We start from the raw sequence: 10,154 nt of genomic DNA on the forward strand, positions 1-10,154 counted from the left end.
GACTTTACTATGGAGTATAAACCTAGGAGTTTGAATGTGGGGGCTGATGCTTTATCTCGCCGGGACATTCCAGAGCCGCAATTACATGCCATAAGTCAGCCCAGAGCTCTCTTGTTGGATTCTATACAGGAAGAGACACAACAGTACCCAGAAATTATTGCTTTATATCATGAGATCCAGCCGGGGACAACTGCAACCCATTGGACGGTTCAGGATAATTTGGTCCTCTTCAAAAATAGGATCTTTCTACACCACATGTCACCACTGATTCACAACATTTTAGCCTCCTTCTAGATAGTACACATGAGGGCAGACAAAAAACATATTTTCGGATAAGTCAGAAATTTTATTGGAGGGGTATGTAGCGCAGTAGAGCCGAGTATGTGGCGGCTTGTCAAATTTGTCAACGGAATAAAGCTGAATCATTGTCTAGCTGGATTGCTCCAACCACTTCAGCTGTCTACAAGTCCGATCAGATATTTTCATGGACTTCATAGATGGACTTCCCTCATCGTCAGGCAAATCCGTTATCTTTGTAGTGGTTGATCGTTTCTCCAAGTATGGCCATTTCATACCTCTGGCGCATCCTTACACTGCATCTCATGTCGCTCAGATCATTATGGATAATATTGTATGCTTATATGGGATGCCTAATTCCATTACCAGTGACAGGGATGCCATCTTTACCAGTACATTCTGGAAAGAACTATTCAAGCTGCAGGGCACAATGTTAGCATTTTCTTCAGCCTACCATCCGCAGATAGATGGTCAGACAGAGGTCGTCAACAGGACAATTGAGATGTATCTTCATTGTTTCGTGGGGGACTCACCTAAATGGTGGGTTAAGTGGCTCACCTGGGCTGAATTCTGTTACAACACCTCCTACCATAGCGCACTCAGAACAACCCCATTCAAGGTAGTATATGGTAGAGACCCGCCCAACCTTTTATCATATGAACCGGGTGCCTCCAAGGTCACCACTTTGGACCAAGCATTAGCCGAAAAAGACACCTTGCTCACTGAGGTGAACACTCATCTCCAGGAGGCACAACATACTATGAAGTTGTATTATGACAAGAAGCACCGAGAAGTCTTCTTTTCTCCAGGAGATTATGTATGGTTGCATCTCCAACATTACAGGTAGTTGTCATTGATAGTCTCTCCAAACGCCACAAGCTCTCTCTGAAGTATTATGGTCCCTTTCAATTTATGGACCGCAATGGTACAGTTGCCTACCATTTGCAGCTTCCGCCAAAGGCCAGGATTCACAATGTGTTTCATGTCTCCCAACTAAAGGCCTTCCAAGGTGACTCTCCCTTGCTGCACACACCTCTGCCCTCACTACATGAGGGATGTGTCCTTTCTACTCCAGCACAGGTATTACAGGCTCGCCCCATTCAGGGTGATTGGGAGATCCTAGTGCAATGGGCTGATGTTGATCCCAGTGACACAACATGGGAGCCATTAGCTGTGTTCCGCACCCTCTACCCCTACTTCGAGCTTGAGGACAAGCTCTTTCTCCAGGAGGGGGGTGATGTTATGGACTCCATAGCATCACAAGTAATCCACAGGCATATGAATTAAATTATGTCAATTTACTTTTAATGTAATTTCATTTGGTTTGGTTTGTTTTAGATGTAATGTGGCATGAACCACTTGACCTATGGGTCTATTTTGTAATTCCGTCCTCAACCCTATTTAGGGGGATGTCAGGGAAAGGAAAAGCAAGTATTGAGAAACTAGAATTAAACAGGCCAGATTCTCCCTCGGAGGTCTAGGTCGAGCTTCCTTCAAAGCTCAATCATTCCATTCCTATTTCCGTCATTTAACATTCAAGAAACAAGAATCCTCTTCTAGCGTTAAGAACCAATATGGAGGGAAGAGAGGAAAGAAGGGTGACTAGATCCATGGCTCGGAAAGAACCTAACAAGACCGCATGCTAGCCCAGGTTCGAGCCAACTTATGAAGGGCTCAAACGGTCATGAAGAATAATTACGACAAGAACCACCATGACCAATCTTATGCTCCCGGAGACTATGTGTGGCTGCGTCTCCATAAGTATCGCCAGTTGTCCCTCACTAAGTCTCAACACCATAAACTCTCACCCAAGTACTATGGCCCATTCCAGGTCTTGGAACGAATCGGTAGCATGGCCTACCATCTCCAGCTTCTCACCCCCCCCCCCTCCCGACGCCCAAATTCATGATGTCTTCCATGTATCACTGCTTAAGCCTTTCAATGGGGACTTGCCAATGTTACACACTCCTTTGCCGACCTTCATGATGGTCATGTCCTGCCCACTCCAGCTCGCGTCTTCCAGGCTCGCCGCAACAATGATCGTTGGGAAATCTTAATTCAGTGGGCGGAGATGGATACGGAGGAAACCTCGTGGGAACCCTTGACGGAATTTCAGGCTCTCTACCCCGACTTTGAGCTTGAGGACAAGCTCTTTCTCCATGAGGGGAGTGATGTTATGGACACCATATCATCTAGAGTGGTTGCAAGACGTGGGACCAAGGTGGGGTCACTTTCAAGTAAGGATAAGGGTCTGATATAATTTTCATGTCACGTTATGAATTGGGTCTAATGTAATTTTCAGCAATAGTGTGGGGGCTTATCATGGAGGTTACTTAGTGGGTATCATTTTCATACTTAGTGGGTGTCATTTTCATTTCACGTTATGGGATGGATTGAATGTAATTTGCATTATATTTGTGGGGTTTGTCATAGAGGTTTGCGTCATTTTATGGGAAAGGAGTGGACGTCATGAGAAATGTAGCTATGTCTTGGGCAATGAGTGGACGTCATGAGAAGTGTATGGACGTCTTGGGCACAGAGTGGACGCCATGAGAAATGTAGGGATGTCTTGGGCAAGGGGTGGACGTCATGGGAAAAGGATTTGTTTGGGAAATTGTATGGACAATGGTCCTTCTTGTTATATAAAGGATGGAAGTAAGAAGAAGAGTAAGCTTTGATCAATTAACTTAGTGCAAGGTCGGATTCTCCCTTTGAGGTCCAGGGTGAGCTTCCCTTCACAAGCTCAGTTATTCCTCCTCTTGTTAATTCTATATTCTCACTATTCTCAATCAAAGAATTCCAAGTTTTTCTCGACGACGCACGTCAACCTGGAAGGAAAGAGTGATTGTTGGGTGACTTGATCTCTGGCGAAGGAACATAACACTTTTTCTACATTTGTATGATATTTCCACTTTGGGTCTAAGCCCTCATGGATTTGCTTTTGGGCTTTACCCCAAAATGCCACATACCAATGGAGACTATTGTCCATACATGCTTGCTTCAAGTCCTCTATTTAATGTGTTAGAGTGGTTCCGTCCACTCTTGTAGGCGGTAACTTGCCGCACCTAACAGATCGGTCTTTTGGGTGTATTGGCAAGCTGCTGTCATGGTATCAGAGCTGGGCACGCCATGTCCCGCGTTCGAATCCAGTGGGAGGCGGTCAAGAATGGGCGGGGTAGGTGTCAAAGTGGTTCCGTCCACTCTTGTAGGAGGTAGTTTTCCTCACCTAACAGATCGATCTTTTGGGTGTATTGGCTAGCCGGTGTCATGGTATCAAAGCTGGGCACGCCACATCCCGCGTTCGAATCCCATGAGAGGTGGTTAAGAGTGGGTGTCAGAGTAATTTCGTCCACTCTTGTAGGCGGTAGCTTTTCGCACCTAATAGATCGATCTTTTGGGTGTATTGGCTAGCTGCTGTCATAGTATCAGAGCTGGGCACGGCACATCCCGCGTTCATATCCCGTGAGAGGGGTCAAGAATGGGTGGGGTGGGTGTCAGAGTGGTTTCGTCCACTCTTGTAGGCAGTAGCTTTCCGCACCTAACAGATCGGTATTTAGGGTGTATTAGCTAGCCACTATCATGGTATCAAAGCTAGGCACACCACGTCCCCCGTTCGAATCCCGTGAGAGGCAGTAGAGAATGGACGGGATGAGTGTCAGAGTGGATCCGTCCACTCTTGTAGGTGGTAGCTTTCCGCACCTAATAGATCGGTCTTTTGGGTGTATTGGTTAGCCATTGTCTTAATGGTTTCTCGAAGAAATGAGAGAGCCAGAAGAAGGAGAATGACAATCACCTTACTGTCTATCCTCATTGGGCTCCTCCTCGACACCTTGTCCGAGTCAATGGCTATCAAACCGTACCCTCTCAAGGGTGGCCCCGAACAACCACCACCACCACCAATAGAGGGTGTGGTCGCCGCTACAATCGGTGGCCCTGATCCACCACCACCACCAGCAGATGGTGTGGTCATCGCTACAATCGGCAGCCCCAAACCACCACTAGCTGATGGTGTGGTCATCGAACAAACTATCAACGACGGCCCCCAACCACCACCATTACAAGCGTGTCGTGTTTGAAGACACATTATATGTAATAAATTCCGGCTAGAAGCATAAGAATGTGCCGCGGGATATGATTGATTAGCTGATTATTGAAAATTTAATGTTGGGTCAATCGACACGTATAAACCCATACCTAGAACTCCTCCTATTAAAATAAAAATGGAACAAAATGAACATTGTAATTGTGTTCAAACGCCCCCCACATGGATAGAAAAGCTCATCCACGGATCTCATTGCGATCTAATCAAAGCCCACCACTTCGTTCGCCATTCAGAGGATTTATCCAAAATGGCTAACACCGGGGCATAGGCTCTGATACCATTTGTAAAGACTATGAACACCACATTTCTCCACATTTATATGATATTGTCCACTTTGGGTCCAAGCCTCGTGGATTTTCTCTTGGGCTTTACCCTAAAAGGCCTCATACCAATGCAGACTATTATCCATACATGCTTGCTTCGAGTCTTCTATTTAATGGTTGCTCGAAGAAATGAGTGAGCGAGAAGGAGAGAATGATAATCCCCTCTTCCACCTTGCTGTCTATCCTCATTGCGCTCCTCCCCGTCACCTCGTCTGAGTTGATGATCACTGAACGCACCCTATCAAAGGTGACCCCGAACCACCACCACCACCACCAGCATATGGTGTGGTCGTCGAGCCACACTCTACAATCGGCGGCCCCAAACCACCACCACCACCACCAAATGGGGTGGTCGTCGAGCCGCACTCTAAAATCGGTGGCCTCAAACCACTACCACTAGCAGCAGATGGTGTAGTCGCTGAACAACAATCTATCAACGACGGCCCCGAACCACCACCACCACACCACGGGCAGCTGTGTTTGAAGATCTTATGGCACATTATATGTAATAAATAATAAATAAAAGTTTGGCCTTTGTCCGCGACAAAGATTTTAACATTGAAAATCTTGTATCCATTGAACATCTAGCGTAGCATAGATAATGAATAAATAGGGGTTAATATAATTCCGATAGCCATTACAAAATTAATTAGTATTTTGGGATTAACAAATATTTAGAGCTATTAATTATTCCAAAAAAAAACTAATAACTCCATAGCAAAACCACTCATTCCCGACAATGCAAGAGAAGCCATCGAAAAACTATTAAACATAGTAAATATTTTTGGCATTGGGATCACAATTCCTCCCATTTCGTCGAGATAAACAAGACGTATTTGATCATAACTCGTTCCCCGCCAAGAAAAAAAAGTGTAGCACCAATAAATCCGTGAGAGATTATTTATAAAATGGCTCCGTTGAGTCACGTATCAGTTATGGAACATATTCTTAATCCATTGGATGTACACTCCTTACATGGAGTACCACTTGTCTCGATAGCTCGCTCTATCCAAATCAACTCCTCTTCAACGTGTTGGTACCAGGACAAATCCATGAATAATCCGAAGCACACCACCTTCCAATAGAGCTCATTCACGGATCCCATCGCGATCTAATCGAAGCCTACCACCTTTGTTCGCCATTTAAAGGATTCATCCACCATAACTCACTCCGGGGCATAGGCTTTGATACCATTTTTAAGGACTATGGACACAACCTTTCTCCACATTAGTATTATATTGTCCACTTTGGGCCTAAGCCCTCATGGATTTGCTCTTGGGTTTTATCCCGAAAGGCCTCATACCAATGGAGACTATTCTCCATACATATATGTCCATGATCCTCCACAGTTCTAGCCAATGTTGGACTTTTATCGTATACCCAACAATCCCCCCTTCAAACAATCATCCATCCGTCCACTCTCTACCAAGCCAGATTCTCCACTCTAATGCATTGGAAGTACACAGCTTACATGGAGTATCACCTATCTTGAGAGTTTGCTCTATCCAGATCAACTCCTCTTCACCGTGTTGGTACCAGGACACATCCATAAAGAATTCAGAGTACCACACCTGTCCAATAGTGCTCATCCACGAATCTCATCACGATCTAATAAAAGTCCACCACCTTTGTCCGTCATTCAGAGGATTCATCCACAATGACCAACTTCAGGGCATAGGCTCTGATACCATTTGTAACGACAATGAACACCACCTTTCTCCATATTTATATGATATCGTCCACTTTGGGTCTAAACCCTCATGGATTTTCTCTTGGGCTTTACCCCAAAAGGCCTCATACCAATGAAAAATATTGTTCATACATATATATCTATGATCCTCCCCACTTCTAGCCAATGTGGGACTTCGGTCATATACCCAACACCCCTCTTCCACCTTGCTGTCCATCCTCACTGCGCTCATACTCCTCGTCACCTTGTCTGAGTCTTCAGACAGATTGATGCTCAACTCACCACCGAAACATGAAGTTCATGGCATAGAATCAGAGAAGATGGTCGCCAAATCGCACTCTATGAACGAAGGCCCCGAACCATCACCACCAGATGGAGTAGTCGTCGAACCGCACTCTATGAACGGCGGCCCCGAACCACCACCACCACCACCAATTGTTGGTGTGGTCGCCGAACCGCACTCTATGAATGGCATCCCCGAACCACCACCACCAACTCATGGTGTGGTCACCGAACCGCACTCTTTGAACAACTGCCCCGAATCACCACCACCATCACCAACTAATAGTGTGGTCACTGAACTGCTCTTTCTGAACAGCGGCCCCGAACCACCACCACCACCAACAACTATTGGTGTGGTCGCTGAGCCGCACTCTATGAACGAAGGCCCTGAACCCCCACCACCACCACCAACTATTGCTGTGGCCGTCGAACCGCACTCTATGAATGGCAGCCCCAAACCACAACTACGACCACCACCAAATTGTGTGGTCGCCCAACAGCACTCTATGAACGGCGGCCCCAAACCACCACCACCAAATGGTGTGGTCGCTGAATCTCACTCTATGAATGGCGGCCCCAAGCCACCACCACCACTTGGAAATACTTCGGACACTGGATATCTTTAGAAATTTATTTATTTGTTTTCAAGTCCGTTTCGCTACCAACTCGATAAAATATTCTTTGTTTGCATCAAGCTCTTTTGCCTACAGAAAAATAGATAAGAAGGAAGAAAATTAGAAGTTTCCCATGGGTATACAAGTAATTGAATGACTAGATTGAAGCATAGTTTTTGTTCTCTTCTCTCCCATCTCAAGTGTGTGGCAGTCTATTTTTCCTTTGGGACTACATAGAAGAGGTGGCACGTAGAGCCCACTTCACACCATGCTTGCTTCAAGTCCTCAATTAAATTACATGGTTGTTCAAAGAAATGAGAGAGCGAGAAGAGAATGGCAATCCCCTTGTAAGGACTATGGACAACACCTTTCTCTTTATTGGTTAATATTTTCCACTTTGGGCCTAAGCTCTCATGAATTTTCTCTTGGGTTTTACCCCGAAAGGTCTCATACAAATGGAGACTATTGTCCATACATATATATCCATGATCGTCCCCATTTTTAGCCAATGTGGGACTTTGGTCATATACCCAACAATCCACTCCTCAAACAAAGGACCACCGAGCCTCCCCTCAAACAATCATCCATCCGTCCACTCTCTAACAACTCGGATTCTCCACTCTAATGCATTGGAAGTACACGTCTTACTTGGAGTACCACCTATCTTGAGAGTTTGCTCTATCCAGATCAACTCCTCTTCACCGTGTTGGTACTAGGACATGTCCATGAAGAATCTAGAGTACCCCACTTGTCCAATAGAGCTCATCCAAAAATCCCATCGTGATCTAATCAAAACCCACCATCTATGTTCGCCATTCAGAGGATTCATCCACAATGGCTAACTCCAGATCATAGGCTCTGTAAGGACTATGAACTCCACCTTTCTCCATATTTGTATAATATTGCCCACTTTGGGTCTAAGCCCTCGTGGATTTTCTCATGGGTTTTACCCCCCAAAAGGTCTCATACCAATGGAGACTATTGTCCATACATATAGGTCCATGATCCTCCCAACTTATAGCCAAAGTGGGACTTTGGTCGTATACCCAATACACCTTTTCTGCCTTGTTGTTCATCCTCATTGTGCTCATCCTCCTCGTTACCTCATCCGAGTCTTTGGACAGATTGATGTTCAACTCACCACCGGATCATCAAGTTGGTTGAAGAAAATCAAAGAAGATGGTCGTTGAACTGTACTCTATGAATGGCTGCCCCAAACCACCACCACCACCACCAGATGATGTGGTCGTCGAACCGCACTCTATGAATGGCGGCCCCAAACCACCACCACTACCATCAATTGATGGTGTAGTCGCCAAACATCATTCTATGAACGACGGCCCTGAACCACCACCACCAGATGGTGTGGTCGCCCAACCGCACTCTACGAATGGCAACCCCGAACCACCACCACCACCTCCACCAGATGGTGTGGTCGCGAAACCGCTCTATGAACGGCGGCCCCGAACCACACTAGATGGTGTGGTCGCCAAAACGCACTCTATGAACGGTGGCCCCGAACCACCACCACCACTTGGCAATACTTCAGATGCTAGATATCTTTAGAAATTTGTTTCTTTGTTTTCCAGTCCTTTTGCTACCAACTCAATAAAATAATTTGTGTTTGCATCAAGCTCTTTTGCCTATAGAGAAATAGTATAAGAAGGGAAAAAATTAGAAGTTTCCCATTGGTATACAAGTAATTGAACGACTAGATTGAAGCGTAGTTTTCGTTCTCTTCTCTCCCATCTCAGGTGGGTGACACTCTATTTTTCCCTTGGGACGACATAGAAGAGGTGGCACATAGAGCCCACTTCACGCCATGCCTACTTCAAGTCCTCTATTAAATTACATGGTTGTTCGAAGAAATGAGAGAGCGAGAACAGAATGGCAATCCCCTTGTAAGGACTACGGACACCACCTTTCTCCACATTGGTATGATAGTGTCCACTTTGGGCCTGAGCCCCACTCATGGATTTGCTCTTGGGTTTTACCCTGAAAGGCCTCACATGCCAATTGAGACTATTGTCCATACAAATACATCCCTGATAGTCCCCACTTCTAGCCATTGTGGGACTTTGGTCGTATAGCCACCAATCCTCTCGTCGAACAAAGGACCACCGAGCCTCCCCTCAAACAATCATCCTTCCGTCCACTCTCTACCAACTCGGATTTTCTACTCTAATCCATTGGAAGTACACGCCTTACATGGAGTACCACCTATCTCGAGAGTTTGCTCTATCCAGATCAACTCCTTCTTACTGTGTTGGTACCAGGACACGTCCATGAAGAATCTGGAGTAGACCTATCCATTAGAGCTCATCCACAAATCCCATCACGATCTAATCACCACCACCTACGTTTGCCATTCAAAGGATTCATCCACCATGGCTAACACCGGGGCATATGCTCTGATACCATTTGTAAGGACTATGAACACCATTTTTCTCCATATTTGTTTGATATTGTCCACTTTGAGTCTAAGCTATTATAGACTTCATAGCATCTAGAGTAACAAGCAGACGCAGGAATTAATTTTATGTAATTTCCCTTTCATGTATCAGGATGGCTTAATTGTAATTTTTCCTAACTTATGCCCTTGGTTTGGGGCTAAATGTTTGGCGTCCCTAATCCTTTTATTAAGGAGGATGGGCAGGAATGGAACTCAAGCATTGAATTGGAAAATAGAGTAGAGGTCGGATTCTCCCTTTCTGAGGTCAAGGTCGAGTCTCCTTCTAGGCTCAATCCATTCGCCACCATTGCACACTCGAAGCATAAAAAAATCATCCCTTCTTCAATAGCCAATCTGGAGGAAAGAGGAGAAAGAAGGGTGACGAGATCCATGG

This window comes from Aristolochia californica, unplaced genomic scaffold (assembly GCF_029961685.1).
Source record: "Aristolochia californica isolate CCGP_79_NKW_82.1479 unplaced genomic scaffold, dmAriCali1.0.hap1 SCAF_8, whole genome shotgun sequence".
Taxonomy (NCBI): Eukaryota; Viridiplantae; Streptophyta; class Magnoliopsida; order Piperales; family Aristolochiaceae; genus Aristolochia; species Aristolochia californica.